Source organism: Melanotaenia boesemani, chromosome 23 (genome assembly GCF_017639745.1).
Source record: "Melanotaenia boesemani isolate fMelBoe1 chromosome 23, fMelBoe1.pri, whole genome shotgun sequence".
Taxonomy (NCBI): domain Eukaryota; kingdom Metazoa; phylum Chordata; class Actinopteri; order Atheriniformes; family Melanotaeniidae; genus Melanotaenia; species Melanotaenia boesemani.
This window is the reverse complement of record NC_055704.1, coordinates 10146010-10165907: the sequence shown is the minus strand read 5'-3', so window position 1 is coordinate 10165907 and position 19898 is coordinate 10146010. Positions and strand designations below refer to the sequence as shown.

The window sequence follows — 19898 nt, the reverse complement described above, 5'->3', positions numbered from 1 at the left end:
ATTATCATTTGAATCAATGTATTGTGATCAGATCTCTGCTTTTCACCCCAGGTTGTCTTTACTAATGTAGTCCTTTTATCTGGGCTTTAGTTGGATGCAGGTTGCAGTTTCATCACATTGTGTGTTGTGATGGGAGCTGGTTAAACTAGTGATTGATTATTGGTACACCCTTTATACTTTATCAGATTTCTTTTTTCTAGTAGGTTTAAAAATTTGGGTGCATGTCCAGGTGTCCACTTTTGAAACCCCATTTATATCTGTTTCTTCAGTATATTCCATGTTACTCATCACATTAATGTTAAGTTAAAGCTGACTTTTGGATGTTTTACACCAACTTTCTCACCACTTTTTGTCACAAGGTGCAGTCAAACTGTTTCCAAAAGCTGACAGGATGCTGTGGTGAGGTAGGAACAGGGTTTTATTTACAAAAATGCCAGAGATGAAATGTTGTGAGATCAAGGTTTGAGTAACCAGACTCCAAGGCTTGACGGCAGGCAGACTGATGGGTGAGCCGGCAGGCAGGCAAGAGTGTGAAATGAGGCGGCAACAGGCAGAGGCAAATAATCCCACGGGTGAATGCAACGATCTGCCAAAGAGTAAAGATCTGACTGGTGAAGATATACTTCCAGGGAAATGAGGAGATAAACTACAGCTGTGCTGCATAGCCAGTCAGGAATGGAGGGTTACTACTCCCACTGGAGAGCCAGACCAGCAAACTGATGGCTCATGATGGGCCAGTGTATGGATCTGTGGTTTATTTTTGAATTAGTTGGTCAGTTTCCTTACCTCTGTCCTTTCTCCATTAGATTTTACAGACAACACTGTACCAGACTGAACTGTTAGCTTTCTTTCATATGTGGCCCAGGGCATAATGTTTTGGTTTTAGTGACCTTTAGCAGCTATGACTTTTGTTTATTACAGCCACGCATTATACAACCTACACGGCTATTCTCTAATTACACTAGAAGCATAATTTGCGTTATAGATTCTGGTAAATGCAACACGTCCGGTGTACAACATTTAAAATGTTTATTCCAAAAATTCTTTACAATTTAAATGAAATCTACTCAGTTTATGTAACTGACAGTAGTCCATTTTGGTTTCTATTCTTAAGGTGCACTGGGCGTGATTTAAGGCTGTTTTGTGATTTACCATTTAAAAGGTGTCCCAACTGCTCTTCTTTCTGATACTGTCTGGTGTTATACACCAGAGGTATTTAGACTAGGCCTGTTTCTGCTTCAGTTTGCATCTGGTTAGAGCCATTTGCATGCATTTGTGCATGTTGTTACTTTGCATACTTCATATTTGTGCTCTTTGGGTTTGCACATTCAGCAACAATCTCTGCAGTCCTACCACACTGCTTCAGAATGTGTGAAATGGTGGTGTTTTATGAAGTGTGATGTCAGAATGATGTAGGTTGTGCAAACTTTTTCGCCAGTTTATATTTCTTAACATATAGAATTATTTTCTAGTAACATGTTAAAATAATTTACTATATCACCTGCAGGTTTAAAGTCTCACACGGTGCTGCTGACATTAACAAACTCACTTCTGACTAGAACATTGCCTCCCTTTTACACTCCTGCCTCTTGATGTTGACATGAACAAAATTCAACATAAAAGTCAATGTGCTGGTTTCTTCTTAGTTTCAGTTCACTTTGTGGCAGTAAAAGCACATGCTTGGTGTGATTTGTACCTCAACACTCGACAAAATAAGAATCTTTTCAGCAAATAGAGGCATGTATGTGTTTTTACTGGTTCATCCCGCCAGAAGTTATGCTCTGTTCTGGCTTGTTTCTAAACCAGCAAGTGAGAACTCACTGTTTGTGTCTGTGTGTGTTTCAGAACTATGCTGAGTTGACACTCAATCACTGTGACTGTTAGCTGACAGCTCACAGAAAAAAAGCTGTTCTCTCACTCTCTTCTGCCTACTTATAGAAACAGAGTGGGTTTTCTGAGTGGGAGGTTTTGGGAAAGAGACACTGCTGGCTGTTGAGCAAAGCGAGTTAGGTACTGGTCATGAAGCAGCAATGCTTATTTCTAAAATATTATTTATAGAAATAAATCTTGCTGCAGAAAAATGTGAGTGTGTATAAAATTCAGATCGCCTTTGTTGTAAAATTTTTAAGAAGTGATATGATAGCTGATATAAACATTTGGTTAACATGTCTTTACAACAACTTAAAGGGGATATATCATGAAAAATCCACTTATTTAGCCCTTAAATACATGTTCTTGTGCACTATTAGTGTTTATCAATGCAGAAATATTAAATTTTATATTCTCTCCTGATGCTGTGTATATATCTTTATATTCTTTTTGGGTCATATTTTTCAGTCTGTTTAGTTTTCTCTATTTACTATTACGTTTTCTTGTCTATCACATCACAGTATTTGCTGTGGGTCTCCTAAATAAGGTCATGGACTTCCAGGTATCCAATGCTGTAAATCCACCATTTTTTTCTAAAAGAGATTTTGTAGTCCACGTTTAGTTATGCCGAAGCTACCAGTAGACAAGTCAAAATGTGCGGTAATTATTGATAAGAATAAGACTCAATCTAGTAAATAATGTGAGTTTGGGTGACTGTTTCATTTCCATTTTAAAGAGACCGCACCAAAAAGAGTCGCTCTAAAGAAGCACCTCTGAACCGGGGTTAACAAGGGGTGTGTGGAGCTAGAATAACCAGGAATTCAGACCAAGGCATTGCAGTTCCACTTTATATAGACCATAAATTAATGATTTATATGTGAAAAGGAAGGATTTAAAAGCATATGTCCACTTTAAGGAAATTAATTTAATATTTTGTGACCTTTTAAAATTTTGGGCCCATTCACCTAAATTATTAAAATTTGTCCTATTGAATTGTAATATTGTAATGCAATATCAACTATATTTGCAAAAACAGTTGAAGATGGAAAAAATTAAGCATTTCTATATAAAGAAGGGCTGTTTCTCATGAAGAAAGTTCTCTTTTTTTTAGGTGGGGAAGGGGGGGTTTATTGGACAGAAAGTCTTATTTGGTTGAGAAAAGTCCATCCCCCTTCAACAACTTTATTTTAATTGAATAAATCTGAATTTCATCCAAATTGGAACTAAAATTGTGAGAAAAAAAGAGAATAGTGGGCGAATGGAGGGCTAAAGAGCTGAGAGGTTGTGAGGAGGGGAAGAAAGGAATGCAAGAGCGTGTAAAACCGTATAGGCTGGAGGATGATGAGGAGGAGGAAGATGAGGAGAGAAGCCAAGCCTTTGGGCGAAGCCAAGACCGCCCACAGATGCTCTCTCCTTTACTTCTTCACACTTCATCCCTCTCTTTTTTTCTTTCTTCTCCTTCTTCTTCTCTGTTCACGTGTCTTCTAGTCTTGTCTCTCGTCTTCTTTCTCTCCACGTTTAATGCTCAGTCTCTGCTTGCTTTCTCTGTCTCTCCTCCTCCACTGTATACGTTTGCCCAGGAGAGGTAAAGTAGGCCAGTGATGGAGTAAACTGAAGGACAGACACAGCCTTCACCTCATCCAGTGAACAGCATCTGTTTTCTGCATGCAATCTTTTGGAAACCATAAAAAAGAAAAAAAAATCCAGTAACAGTAACATGATTACTTGTAAAATTTAAGATCTTGCCATGCTGTGCCCAGGAAGCGGATTAAGAATGACCAGAATTTAGACTCCCGTGCAGCCCAAAAGCATGTTTCTCAAAGACCAGCATAACATAGAAGAAAGACTGATGACTGGACACATACTTTACTCATCCTCCAGTGATTTTTTACTTTATCAGGGATTAAATTTGTTTGTACAAACCAGTGTCTGCAGCTAAATACTGCGATGGTAATGTCTAGCTCCATGTCCTTCATCTTGATTTAGTGTTTAAGCTTTCATAACTTTCAACTAAAGCCAAAAATGGGATGGTAAGCTAAATCAAAGTACATATGAAAAAATACTACAAAACGTGTTTGGAATAGTGGTGGAGCAGCTCAAGACTACCAGAGAAAACCTGGTGTTTTTCTTTTAATTTAAATTGGCTTTTTAAAGATGAAGCCTGATCATTCGCTTTTGTTTTGATCTCGTTCAGTATGAAAGTGTAGCACACTTGTGAAGAAGGAACTCATCTAATAAAAAACTGGAATGAATTACTAATTTGAGAGTTTAAAGAATGTAGGGAACAATAGCACACTGTGTTGAGAGCGTAAAATTAACATGTATATTACAGAGTAGGAGAGAGGCGATGCTTATAAATAGAGGGAGGAAGGTCAGAGGGAAAGAGGCAGACTTCCTGCATCCAACCTTATGAACGGATGCACAGACACAAATGCATGTAGACAAAAACACAACAATAATTTTACACAAATATGTCCGTGGTTTTTTATTAATTTTGTTAAAATGTTTCTTAAAACATCATCCTCCTCTGGTTCTTGTTTTAAGGGTCTCATTTTGCTTGTAAAAGATGAGAAAATATTGAGATTTACCAGCCTCCCAGAGCCCAGGGGGATGTCTCTACAACAGAGCAAAACAAAGACATTCACTTAACCCTTTAATGTCCTGCTGAACCATTTGGTAAAGCAAATATTAAACCCTTTATCAGATTAAAAATTAAGTAAACCTGACTGACCCATCACTACATTTAGCTGTTTGGGTATGAAAGCCTAATACAGAAAGTATTTTAGTGTTACTTTGTCACACATTTGCTTTACAAGTGTTTTTATTTTATTATAATTATTGTCTGAATTCAACCTCTTCATCCTGTTGCTATGCCAACATCTGCACTTCAGTGAAATAGATTGTTTTGCTTATATGAGTTAAATATTTCTGTTGCACACCTTTTTTTTTTGCACTTGTGTGTATTTTTCAGTACATGCTGGCATGCTACTGGTCACTGCGTTGCAAAAACAGTGTTGTCCAAAAGTGCCGTCATGTTAACTTTGTGTGTGTGTGGGTGTGAAAGCAGTGATCTAATAAGACTTGATAGTGTACCCAACTGCAGCTGGTCTCACACACCCACTCCCTGTCAGAGATGCACCGAAAGGAGAAAGTACACTGTAATTAAATATATTATACTTATTAAAGGAAAAAAACCCAGTCAGAATCAAACTCAAGTTCCACTTATGTAGAGAGTTTATTTAGAGTGATGGAAATATAACATCAGGTTATGAGGTAGCATACATTATACAATCATTGCTGTATTTATTTTCGGTTTTATTTTGAACTGGAATTAATTAATAACTTAGGCACCTAGATTTAAGTGTATTTTAATAATTTAACTTGTAGCTGCATTATTTTTTAATATTCAACCAGTTTTAAGCTGAATTTTAAATCACAATTTTCATAGCAAAACTTTCCTTTTCTAATGTTTTTAAAATTATGCCAAAGTATTTTAATAAAACACAGAGATAATTGCTTATAGAGTGGAAAAAGTAACCGAAACATGGCAGCACATTGTCGTGTTTGTGAAGTGTAAAGTGAGAAATATTTAAAAAGTCTGATGGTTATTTCTTCCTTCAGGAAATCTTTTGATCTGTATTATGTGACAGCTGGTTTGAAAATCCAGTTTTTAGGAAAATTTGTTTTCTTTATACAATTTTTATTTTTCGTTTGATATTTAAGTGTTTTCTAATATTTATTGGCACAAATCTGATTTGATACAGTACAGGATTTTCCCTTTGAATTAAATGTTGCTAGATGTGTTTACAGGACAAAACAGGTAGCAACTTCTTATTGGTTGGTACTGAGTACTGCTTTTACAGGTGAGCTTGCTGTTGGGAGTCAGATTTCTCCTTCATGTATACCTGCATGCATACAGGACTCTAATTGTCCTAAGTGCTCTGTAACAGAAGAAGTCAGTACACAAAAACAGGAGAAGTGGTAACAATTTATGCCTAATTTGCCACCAACTAAACTGTTTGCTAGTTGTTATGCTCTGTAATGTAAGAGGTCATACATTGTAGTGGAGTTTGGTCAATAAATTGATTCCCCTTCCATGTTTGTATACAGGAACAAAGACTGGAGCCTCGCTGAGCTTTAGTCATAGCTTAACTTGACTGTGCTTGTGAACATAATACCTGTCAGAAAGCAGCTGTTTGCATGTGTGCTCTGTTGTTGTTGTTACTTAGATAGACGTTGTGCAATATATGTGAGAACAAAAATTAGAAGTAACTTTTAACTTTGGTTGGTCACAGTGTAGACCATGTTTACATCTTGCTGTGAATTATAGTTCAGTAGTATTTCCCCCAGGCTCACAGCCTTGGGACATCCATCTATCCATATCATGGATGCCTGTGACATGGAAACACAAACTAATTATAATTAGTCTCTTTAGTTTCATATGTGTAACTTACATACAGGCTTAATGAATAAGATGTAAATATCAGCAACTTTAATTCAGGTATCTATAAACTGTAGCTGTAACAGGTTACCTACTCATTACAGAATTAGACATGTGACAGCTACACTCAGCTGTGAATTTATGTTGCATTTTCAGAAGAAGTGTGATCCCCTGTGTGTGCGTGTTGAACTCCACCATGGACAGAGAGAGCAGTTATGATGTGTCGTCATGTAGATCAGATAAATAACATCAGACTGTTTAGGTTTTAATAAAAGATAATAAAGATTAAAAAAAGCTAACAGTCTGAATTGTCGTGCTGCATTTTATCTAACTTTTATGTCATAGAAGTGAGACAGAGGTCACAATTCTGCATCAGAGGAGGGCGTGACATTTAAACAATGGACACAACAATATTATATATGATTTTGTCGGTTCTAATAGTACAAAACTGATACACACAAGCTATTATGTGGAGCATCCATATTTCCGCCATAAACACAGCGTGCATCACTGTCTGATGTCGCATTAAAATATAATGTGAACAACCACATAAAAAAAAAAAATCAGAATGTGAAAACAGCCTAAGATGTATTCTGTTCTGCTTTGATCCTTTTTCTAAAACTGTTGAGCCTATTCTGTCAACAGGACTGGTTTATGTGCTTATAAACAGAAAGAGCCAATACAGAGCCAATCAGTGTGGCTCAGTGTGGTAGAGGGACACTTGGGTAAAATAAATAACCCATGTGGCGGGTTGTCTTCTACTGCCGGCAACCAAGCACCTAGAGCCGAGTTATTCACATCTGGAAACAGCTTTTTATTTCTTTTCTTTTTTTTTTTTTTGTGGGACAACTAACAGACAGACACAGTGGGAGGAAGATAGACAGACAGAGAGAAATGCTGTGTGTTCAGATAAAACTGGGAAGGAAGTCTGAGTGGCGTTTCCATGACAACCGCACACTTCACACCCTGCCCCCCAATTCACATGTGCAAACACACACTGAGCAATCTAAGCATAGAGATAGGAAACGCTGGAGTGTGTGCAGATAAAGAGTGTTGTGCAGACTGATAAATTAAGCCCAGAAAAAAGACTGTAACTCACTATTTAAACTCATTCTTCCAGTGTGTATATGTGTGTGCTGATTTCTTCCTGCTATTGTCAGATGTTGTATGTATGCTGTCATGTTCCTGTGTGTATTTTTGTAAGCACGAGGTCAGACTGAGGCTGAAATGCACAGCCTTACAGAGTTGTATGAGGCAGCCGATGGATTTTATGTAGATTTCTGATGCTTTTCTAAAGGATTTGAGACAAAACACACATGGCATTTCTAACTAGTCAGGGCTCCAGCGTAACCTTTTGCACTGGTGCACCCCACTTTTCATAGCATTACTCTCAGCACCTTGTTTTAGTACATTTTAATCCTTAAACTACATTGCTGGCACCTCAGAGCACTGTTGCTTATATTGTCAATAGTTTCCCCAGGAACAGTAGCGTGTAACTCTGTGGGGTAAATTGTGATCAATAGCTGATGCTTTAGGTGATCTTCTGAGGTTTTCCAGGCATTTATATCCCGCCCAGGTGGTTTACAATCCAGCTTCAAAATGTAGTTTTTTTTTTTTTCTGAGACTATGTCAGGGCTACTCAGTTAGTCAGTGCTTCAACACACCTGAATCAAATTAAATGGATCTAACAGCCTGTCAGGTTCTGCACAATGACTCATTAATTTGAGGGGGGATAACTCAATCATTTCTGTCGGCCTCTAAGCCACTGCTGAACTTCTGGAGGAGAATGAGCCTCTTCAGTGCATGTGATATTACATAGATGGGAGTAGGGATTCAGCTAATGACTATTCTGATGGTCGATTAGTCACCGACTATTAAAACGACTAGTCGACCAATCGAATTATGTATCTCATAATTATTAAATGGATCTTATTTCATTTTCAGCTTTGAAATCTTGCATGAGGTTGTTATGTAAGTCCGACGTGCCTCCTCTTTAAATGTTCGAGCATTGCAGACGTACTAATGTGGTACGCAAGGGCCACTTTACAAATCTCACATGTATTTAATTTATTTTGTAAGTTCCCTGGTCAGTCACCATACTTTTCCCTTGGCGGACTTTATTGCGCATTAGTGATGCGCGGGCCGCCCCATAACCCGCGGTTCGGGTTGGGGCGGGTCAAAGAATTTTCGCTTCACTGCGGGGCGGGTTGGTGTGGTTTGCTATTCTGAAATATCTAGTTCTATCTATTAATTTTATTTTTTGTCAAACTGAAAATAAAGACCTTAATCAGTGTCTACATTTTGTTACTATAATATGTAAGACAAAATATTTATCAGTTATTTAAACACAGGTCACGTTTTATAACGTAATGTCCACGTAGGCGCGTAGTAGGCTACGCAGACTACGTGCAGAAAGCGCCAAGCAGACAAGCAACAAAAGATGGAAGAAGTGTTGAATAATATTCGTTCGGGAGTTTACGTCCTTAAAAAGAAGAAGGAGGGTCAAATGGCTAAATCACAGGTTTGGGACAGGTTCAACGAGGTAATAAGTGCAGACAACAGCAGCATTGGCTATGTGCTTTATAACACTTAAACGCTTAAACGCTTAATTTATTTGCCTATTTATGTTTATAGGCTTAACGTTCAAATGAAAATACATTTTGTGTTGCCAGTTTCCAGTGCCAATTTAGGAGACCATATGCACCTTTCTCAGACTAAATAAAAGCATTCGTCAGTGTCATAAGATGTGTTTTAATGGGGCGGGGCGGGTCGGGTCGGGTCGGGTTAAAAAAATAGAAGCGGAGGTGCGGGGCGGGTTGGTGCGGTCCAATTTTTTTTAAAAGAGCGGGACCCGCGGGTCGGAAAAAACCCCGACCCGCGCATCACTATTGCGCATGTCTAACTCTCAGCAGAGATAAGAAAAGAAGATGATGTCTCACGCTATAGCTTTTTTTTGGTTTTTTGTTTCGTTTTTTTTGCAGACAATAGTCGACGGGTAAATTCATTGTCGACTATTTTTATTGACGAATAATCGTTGCAGCCCTAGATGGGAGCTGCAGAGGTCAAAATTCATTTAACTCTCACTCAGTTTTTCTTGTTAATTTGGCTCAGGCACCTTGAAAAACTCGAATTAGTGGGGACAATAAATAACCGCATATGTTATCTGCAAATATGTAAACAATCCACATTTTAAAATTGATTTCAGTTTCTGAGTTTCTCGCTTGTCTCATCCTTCGTAGTACTGGATGTCTTATGCTTGCAATTTTAAACCAACACACAACACGATGCACAGCTGTGGATCAGAGCCAACCAGAGGAGACACCATCCCTTCTCTGACTTATTTGGCTTTTCATCACCGGTGAGACCAAGAAAAAAAATCTAGTTGCACCTGACAAGTTTTTGGTTGCACTCTAGAGCCCTGCTGGTTTCTGCTCAGTGGAAACCATGCACCTACATGTGTTTTGATTTCCAAAACATAGCATTGCACAAACTCTCTGCTTCAAGATTTTTTCTGCATGACCTTTAATTCTTCAGCTTTATTCTTCTAGCTGAGACACCTTGCTGCGTCATAGCAGAAGCGGCACTGAACTGATGTTTGGCTTTTGTCCATTTAAATACAGCCTTTCACCATTTCTGCACAGCCTCCATGGGAAAAGCAGTGTATTAGCAAAGGTGGGGGAACAGCTTGATTCTGCACAGGATGTGTTTAGGTACTGCGTTGTGTGTAGGTCACCTGTGTTTTGGCATCTTTACATAATCACAGCGAGACCTTTAAATCTGCTGGGGTGACAGATCAGCAAGTGTCACCTTATTAAAACAAATAATATCTTGGTAAGACATAGCAATTAAGAAATGCAAGGAGTTTTTTATATTTATATGTACATAAAAAGATCAGTTTGTGGCTTTTTCTTATTGTAAGCATCTTGAGTGCTTGTAGGCACAGGTTACAGTAATGTTTGTAATTGCTCACCAAGCCTGAATGTGCGGTCAGAAGTTTCAGCCTGCAAGTTTAATTCAATCATTAAACTCAGGAGTTTAAAAGCTATACAAACAATATCTTCCTTAAACAGGACATGCATTGGCTTGTAACTAATAGTGCATGCTTAGACATGAAATCCAGTGTCATTAGACTCTGAAACCCTGTTGTTGCTCATAGAGATGCACCAATCCACATCTTTGGGGGTTCTGGTTCGATTCCGATATCTGAAATTTGGATATGGGCTGATACAAATATTTTCCAATTCCAAATCATTTTACATGAACATTATTGTGATTATTGTCATTTTTGCTGTTGTAGTGAACCACACATCACTTCTTAACAAGGGAGCAACTGATAACCAAGATTAATCCAATATAAATGTTTTTCAAAATAATATATTAGAAAAATAACCTTTTAAAGTAAATTGAAGACAATGTCTTACTTAAAATACTTAACATGGGACCACAAGAGGTCCCTCTGTGGGTCGGTGAGGTGGATCAGGCTTTTCAGCTCTATACGATCCATGAATCACGTCAATATTGGAGTCCCATACTGATATTGGAACGGATTGGTTCCACCTCCAGTTTCATCATTTCACAATGACTCTGGCGTTTCTTTGCATGTTGTGATCTGCCTCTGTCTCACATACCGTCACCCAGGAATGTCTTCAGTCCATGTGCAATGATTCGCATGCTGTATCACCAGCAGTAATAAACAAGTCTTTCACATTGACCCACATAGAAGCAGAAAATTAGAAAAACAGAATAAAAGGAGTTAAAATTGGGATAGGATTGAAAGGACAGAGATGTGGACAGACCGATGTGGAGCAACAGAATAGGACACTTATTTGGAAGTCTGTACTCAGTGAAAGACAGGAGTCTGCCCATAAATGTGCTGTCCCTAACACTATGTTAGAGCTCTAACATTAAATGTGCTTATACATCTTTGTGTGTGCTTGTGTGCATATTAAAATGAAAACTATGAGCTGTAGCACTTTCTTTTGTTTGGGATGATGATGAAATCAAATGCAATGTAGTTAATGAAGATGTTGCAATAATCCTCAATGCAGATGGCAAGATGCTTCTTTACACCTGCAGAGTTGCTGGATTGAAGCTGGAGGGTATAATGCAGGTTTACAAGTGCTTTGCCCTGTCCCACACATAGTACTTCATAGCTGGCTGTTTGACCTTCTTTGTGTAGCATTGGTTAAGCTGTTGGGTTGTTTCTGTGCTCTTTAAATCAGACTTGTAAACATTACAACAATGATAGCCACATCAGTATGAAACATTTAGAACATGTATAAACTCAAAGCTCCGTGCATATTTCAACTTAACTCTTTATTGTTTGTACTAATAAAAAAGCTATTTAAGATGTTTCTTTGCATTTTTTCATTTCATTGGAACAATAATAATAAAACGTTGTGCTTTTTCTAACAAATTGTTGAGATAAGAGTTAATGATTTAGATTTGAATGATCACAATTTGAAACAGTGAAGGGATAACAAATATTTATTTTTGGCATTACATACCCAAGCCAAGAGGCGGAGATCGGTCAGACAGGTCTACTGCCACAATCTGAAAAAATGACTCTACCAAATGGTAGAACTGGCAGTTAAAGGGTTAAAATCTTTTTGTGAGATTGTGAGTGCTTATCTGTGGGGCACATTCGGAACTATTCACAAATACTGACTGGTGATATTAAACACGGGCTTAAAGTATTCCAGCACCATGCCAGATCTCCGGCATGCAGTTTTAGATCAAAATAAGTTGATGTGTATGCTAATGGGGCTCTCATCACATTGGGTTAATCTACCAATGACCTTGCTAAAGATAGGTTCTGATTAGTGATATACACAAAGAGTTGTTCCTCTGCTTCTTGGGGGACCTTGACCATGTTAGACCAGGTCATGCTGAAAAACAACAACTTACTAATTTGGACTGTTTTATCCCACATTCATTAACACATTGTTTCTGATTTGTAAAATCTTTATTCTGTTTATGAAAATCCCCATATGGTTAGTATTATTGATTTATTTATTGTTTGCATCTATACCAATGGGAGCGTTAAGGTCCTCTAGGGCCACTTTCCTGCAGGTTTTAGATGTTTCCCTGTTGCAACACAGGATTCAAATTAATAAGTAATTTTTTCAGAATTTCCCAACAAGCTGTTGAATCCATTTGTTTGACATTGATGATTTAGACCACATCAGACCAGGTTCTGTTTAAAATTATTGCGCACAGATTGAGGCCTTTAGCTGCCTTGGTATTACTGTTTAAAATAGCTTTGCTAAATCTGTATTCTGTCTGTCAGGGGCCAATATGACAGATAAGGTGCCCGCCTCTGTCTTTTGGCCTTTAAATTCTCTTATCAGTATAACTTTGTGCTGCACAAAAATTCAGAAAATGTCTCTCTTTAGATCCCAGAATTGTGTGTTTGTGTGAACTTGTCTGTGTGTGTGTGTCTGTGTGTGTGTGTGTGTGTCTCAGATTGCCCTTGCCAGGTTATCGCTTACGCAATGTTCCAAAAATAGAGCAGATTCACCTGTGAGGGGATCAAGGGGGGCGGAAAGAGAGGAAAAGGGGGATAGAGGGATGGATAAAGAAGAGAAATTATGTTAAAATATTGTCAAAAACCCCTTCTTTTTCAGACTAAATACTGTTCTTTAAGAAGAATACGTTTATATAATTTCTTTCTCTCTCACTATACTATATTACGATATAAACATGCATGCAGTATACTCTTGATATGAATTATTTCATATAACTTCACTAACTTTTGATGCCCTCATTCTGTTTGTTCACGCACTGATGCTTAAAAATGTGCCTGTTATCTCTGATCTAACAGAAAGAGGCAGGATGTCAGGAGATCTGAGGATGAATGTGAGGTGTAGTGGATACAGTGTCAGAGTTCATTGGACACCACTGCTCTCACACCCACTATTGTTTCCCTGCAAGAAACTCCTCTTATCTAAATTATTTCCCTATTAGAATAAACGTCCTTTCTTCCATGCTTTAACCATTCACAAGCCTGATCTATAATCAAGCTTAATCTCAAGTGAAATCATAGCTGAACAGAAATAGAGCTGAATCAAGAAGCACACTCGTACACACGCATTGTTGCACATCTCAGTGCTCAGGTATCTGGTGTCAGGTATCGCTTGCTCATCACGATGATTGGCATAATTACCTGAGCCATGCGGTGAGTTTGTAAGGAAACGACTGCTGGTTGATTGAGTCTGCCTTTGGAACGTATGCTCCTTGTACTCAGAAACATGAAGGTATGAGACGCAGGATAAGTACGAAGACCTTTGAGAGTAATTATGATCAATGTTGAAGCTGTTGGAAGAGCAGGAAGGAGGAAGAAGGTGAAAAAGGTTCGCTGGTTTCACCGGCTTCTTCGTTACAGGTGAGGGGAGCCGATGACGGGTTTTAAACTGTAATGATGTTAAAACATGGCTTAAAACCAGCAATTTTCCAATTATAATTAAAAAAGAAAATCCAGGTCTTCAGATGTATCTAACAGCTCTGAATGTCAGGCTTAAATATAAGGGCAGTGGGCTTTGAAAAAGACTTTTTGGCTGCCTTTGCTAAATGCATGCTTTAAATTTAGACTTTAGCCCTAAGTGAAAAGCTCAGGAACGACTTCATGTCTTCTGCTGCTTTCTTTTTTGGTTTCTCTAGATATTTCTCCTCACTGCAGCTTAACTTTTTCATACCGTGCACTGTATTCAATTTGAAAAAACCAGTATAAAACAACCTTTCAGTCCTCATGCTGAAACTTGAGAAATGTTAAACCTCTCATTTTCCTTTGCTGTTAAAGATGCATATCTGAAGCACACAATAGTCCTGTTTACTTTGATGCCTTTTGATGTCCGTTTTTAGGTTGTACCTAGGGAAAAAGATGGTTTAAGAACCAGCAAATTTTCAAAAACATGTTTTTATGCTTGCTTTTGGTTTTTGCCTTCATTTGAAAAAGAATAGAGGCTCATGGAGTCGCTTTTTGTGAATATGTTGAGGCAAAGTTAGCATGTGGCATTACTGATCAAGATGTATTCAATCCGCTGTACTTGCTTCTAGTTGCCATTGTACTCATTTAATTATTTATCACAAATCTCCCAATGAAATCAAGTTGTCTCTCTCTAATATGACGTTAGTAGAAGCACAGATATTGATGTATCAGTGTTATTTATATTTTCACTCAAGATTTTGATCAGACAGATGCTCATAAATCTATAATTAACAATTTTCTGGTCATTTTTGTTTTTTAAATATTCAAAACAACATCATGCAAAATATCAATAGTTTAATCGGCACAAACAAAACATGTAGTCCAACATTTTCCATCAAGAACAAGAAATCACTTGAAGAAAATAGCTGAACAATAATGATTAACTTGAATAAACCACACAGTGAAATAAAGTAGCTGTCTGTGGTTTGCAGTGAGTTCTCGGAAAGTTCTTTAAACAACTACAAAAAGCAGGCAAATGAAGTAGTCACTGCTGAGGCATCTCACAACAAACAAACAATTCTGCTGTCCACGGTGCTGAAACAACAATGAGTCAGTGTCATTGAAACAGAATGGTTTGCTGTGTCTTAGTTCAGAACACACACACATTATCATCAAAATTAGACAACACACCAATGTTAAATAGGACTAAGGTCAGTCCTTTTTATTAGCCTACCTCAAGTCAGTAGTAACAACAGCGGTCTGGGCTTTAGAACTGCCTTTCTTAGAGTTTTCCCACAGTAAAAAAACTTGCTACCCACCCATTCAGTAACACTCCTCAAATGAGCTGTATGCGTGTGGCTACATAAATCAAATGATTAGAGCGCAGCACCGCCGCACATGGAAGGACTCCATGCAAAATCACCTCCAATAGTAAAAAAATATGTTTGTAAAATTTAATTAAATACATTAATAAACACACAACTCTGTCAAGTTAATGCTATTCTTTTAATTTAAGAAACATCATGAACGTTATGGAAAATAGAATAAAATATAACCTGAAAGCGGACCGTGTTTAGAGCTCCCTCTAAGACTATGTTCACGCTGCAGGTCTTCATGCTCAAATCCTTTTTGCATAAATGCAACTTTCTTCAAACTTCTGTGTGAACCGTACACAGCCCTGAAGGACCCGCATGTGCAAAGGAAGACGTGACGTTACTCACAGCATATTGTTTACACAGGTAAATATTATGCTACACTTTTTGGCGTGTGTTCCGTTCATTGTTTACATTCGATCTTACCAGAATTGCGACGTCTATTGTGTAGTAAAAGTCGGATAAAATGCTACATGACTGTTCAAACTGATGTCGCTTTGACAAAGATCAGGTGTGAATCCGATCTAGTACCACATATGAACGTAGTCTGGGTTGGATTTTAAAAAACTGCATTAGTGCTGTTTTGGACTATAATAAAAAAAGGTCAAATATGGGCAAAAAAGTCAGATTTGAGTCACTTTTGCTTACAGTGTGAACAGAGTCTCAGTGTCTAAGGTGACTATTTTCAGGGAAGCGAACCTCCCCTTAGATCCCCATAATTCGAACCATGTAGGGCTCATATATTTAGTTGAAGAAATGAAGAGAAGAAAGTTTTCTCAAACAAGAATGTTTATGAAATTAAATGAATGAATTAATGAAAGGAAAAATACTTTATTTTGTAAATGTTTGTGAGCAGTTTGTTAGTTTTTGCTCACAAATTTAAATACTTTCTAGGCTGTTATTTTAAAAGCACACATGTACATTTATAATTCTTTATTCTGGATTGTAGATATTGTTTCCTGAACAAAGAAACTGACTTCAGAGAGAACCCACACTGGTGCAATTGTCTTCTTTGTCAACCAGCTTCACCCACATGATCAGCATCTTCTAGATTCAGAAGAAGTTGAATCTGATTCCTCCCACTTGCAGCTGCTTTTTAATGTTGTGGCTATTACTTTCCATCTTCTTCAGCTTTGACTGTAAACACCGTTGTATAGCCGTGACTTGGCAGGATGAACACAGGGATTTTCAGAAACTACTTAAATGACTGCAGCAATGGAGAAAATTAAGTTGTTGTGGGCTTGTTTGCCATCGATGTTACCACCCACAGCGAGAATCCTCATTTCTCGGCATCTTAATCACCTGATAGGACAAAACAGTTCAAGCATTTCGTAGAGTAGTAACTGCTGACCCCTGCATTGGTTCGAATGATCCGCATTTAGAAAACATTTGGGGAGTTACATAATTGCCTGCGTGAAGGCTGTGAAATGAAGATGGTATAAAAACTGCATGTGTGTGTGACATATACACAGTCGTTAAAGGTGTTACTGCATTTAGTGCAAAGTTGAAATACACTATATACAAAAACGCAGAGCGGATTTTTCTGCCAGTATAATTACTGGACGAGCTGCCGATGCTCCCACTGTGCTGTTGTCATGGAAACACTGACAACCCACCTCTGCAGGAAGAGGAGGAGGAGGAGGAGGCTGAAAATAAGGAGAGGAGACAAGGGGGAGAATGAGTAAGAAGAACAGAGGATGACAGGAGCATGAGGGAGGAGGAGGAGGAGCAAGGTAGTGGGAGGAGAATGGAGAGAGATTAGAGGGGGAGGACAAGAGGGGAGGGGGTGAGATTTGAGACAGTTGAACATGATGCAATAGAGACAAGAAGATAAAGATGAAGAGGAGTGAATATTTCCAGAAAAAAATGGAGATGTAGTGAAAGAAAAGAGCACTAAAGCAGAGTTATACTGGGCAGACAGTTTGAAGGTGGTGGTTGAACTGGGAGCAGAGAGCAGCTGTACCAACTCCACTGTTCTAAGTCTGATCTAATCTCTGCTACACAGCTAATGTCTGTTTCTCGTTCCTGTCTCACTTATCTACTTTAAAGAGACCTAACTCACCATTTAGACTATTTTTCTATAGTGATCAATCTTGAGTTTGATCACAATTTAGTTTGTTAATTTTAAATTGTTGTTTGGAACGATAACGTGGGTTTAGTTTTGGTTTCACCCCCGCTTTTGTCGCTCTCTTCAGCCCTCTTTCCACTAAGGGCTCCGGCTCGGAACAGTACATGGTGGTACGGATTTTTAAAAAAAAATTTTATGCTTTTTCACAAGCAATAAGTGGAAAGCGTGCTAGAATATTTAATCCAAGCTATCCCACATATTTTTGACCCTTCCATTGGAGTCCCAATCTTATCAAACCAACGCTAAGGGGTGGAGCTTGGCACACTGCAATCCTTTGATTGGTTGAAAGAATTGTCACGTCCCATTCTTTTTTAATTCCTTATTAAAATTCAAGGAAGATGTGGAGAACGAGTGGAGTGGGTTGTGCTGAGGCATACACATGAATGACTGAGATGTGTCATGGTCAACATCCAAAATCATTTTATTGCCTAGCCATGTGTTCATTTTCATGTCCAGAAACACATGTTCTGACACTTTCTGTTTGCCTGCCTGCGTTTAGCTCCTGTCTCTTTAAGAGAAACATTAAACTTGAAGGGCTTTGTTTTGGCTATTAAGAAGTGATATTTAAATGTCTCTAGGTAGCTCTGGATAGTCCATGTGAAACAGCTGGCTAATCTATGAACCGATACTGTAAAACACAGTGGGGTAACATTTTGTTTTAAGCCTTCTATTACATTGAGAAACAGCTGTAAGCTTTTCCCTGTTAGATCTAATTAATGACGGCATCATAGGTCTTAAAGAAGTTCCAAAAGCCGAGAATGCTGAGATTGGTCAGAAATGGCAAGCTGCAGAATAGCTGGTTACTCTCTCAAATTTATTGTATCATCATCAAAAGAAATCCAAAACTATTTGTGTTAAATTGTCAAACTTCTTGCAGCCTTGCACTTTAATTACAGTAAATCATTTCAGCTGAATTGATTAATTTAGTGACAAAATGTCTGATGATTCATAGCTTGATTAGGACTTTTTTCACATCTTGTTCTCACTCTATAACCTTTAAATAACTAAATATCTAAATTTAAGTTAATTGAGATTATAAAGCACTGAAAGGGTACACTTTCTAATCAAGTTGGATAAAGCTATTTTGAACACAATAGCTGGGGACAGATGATTTTCAGCTTGAGCTTTTTGGCTGCAGTCACCAAAGTTATGTTAAAGGAGCAATGTGTAAAGAGGAATTATTTAGCTGTAGGTTTAAGGGACAACAAAGGGACATTAAGGAATTGATTAATCTAAATATCAGTAATTTCCAGTGTAAATCCAGAGTCGTTATCTCAAGGTATTTAATGATGGAATTTCCCAACTAAAGCAGGAATTATGCTTCTGCAAAGATATACATCTCTGCAAACCTCCATCGAAAACTGCAGTTTGGGCAACAGTGCGTCACAGAAAGTCACACCAGAGCCAACGGGCACGTCTCCAAAATCTTTGCAACGTGGTTTGTAGACCCACTGTTCCAACTATCTCCTGAAGGCAGGCTCAGACTAGAAAAGACAGTTTTGTTTTTTCTTTTTTAATTGAGGTGAATTAATAGATTTTGTGTTTAATCATTCCAGTGTTTGCATTTAAAGTTGGCTTGTAGACTTTATAAGCAAACATACATTTCTGTGGGAGTGTTTTATTTCCCTTGACGCATTTAGTTAAATCTGGCATCCTGAAAAGTTGTGGTTTGACTTGTACTTTTTTCCCCCCACAATTTCATTTTTTAATTTGTTTATTTTGATTTTATTTTTTTTGGACATATCTCATTTTTTTGTGCTTTTAAGCAACTTTTGTCTTGGACTGAAGCATATTTACCACCTTTTTTTGACAAATAAACTAAAAATAACCCCTAAGTCAGCTAGGGCGGCTGTGTTAAATGTGTGTATTCTCAAAAACAAAAAGCTTCAAATCCCTGTGATTCTGCCTGTGTTTAGTAGCTAGAACTCACTCATGACCTCTGAGTGCATCAAGGGAATTGATGCTGCTTTGTCTGATTTATTTGCTCGCTTTCCACCCTCCAGGTACACACACTTTATGTAAGGGCTTTTTTTCCATTATAATAAGTACTTGCACATTTATACAAAACACACTGAGAAACACTGACACAACTTATTCATTCATATCTGATGAACCTTAATCAGTTTATAGTAATCCTTGCCACTCAGCACTCTGCTATAAGATGCAGGGTTAAGTGAGTCTGTTTGTCTGTGTGCTTAATGTTGTAAAGTCTTCTTCTAACCATGTGCATCTAATTTTTTTAATAGTTCTATTAACCAATTTATCTGGATGCACATAGGTTGATTACCCAAGTTGTAGACAAGTATCTTTCTGTGCTTCTGTATTTCCTTGCAGATGAAAATGAAGTCAAAGCTGAACCTTGGCATTTTCTCTTCCTTTTTAATACGTTTTGACTTTATACACATTATTCACTTTCTGCTTTTGTTTTTGCTTCCAAATGAGTAGTTTCAGTAAAGCCAGACAGTTGTTTCACTCCATCTGTTGCTTCCTCTAACAGACTTGGTTTTAGTGTGTTACCGTGGCCATTTTGACCAACGGCTGAAGCTACAAAAATTCAACTGGGATATTTTCTTAGTTAAGTTAAATGAACCTTTAATCATCTTCACTTCTCATTAGAAATCTACTCATCTGGATGTTCTGTGTTTATTATATTAGTGTGTG

At 37.9% G+C, this 19898-nt stretch overlaps 1 protein-coding gene across 5 annotated transcripts in view; it reads left to right on the top strand.

Annotated features, from left to right (window-relative positions):
• Positions 1-19898, top strand: part of dgki (diacylglycerol kinase, iota) — an 81389-nt gene that overhangs the window by 15709 nt on the left and 45782 nt on the right. The gene's annotated exons all lie outside the window — the stretch shown is intronic.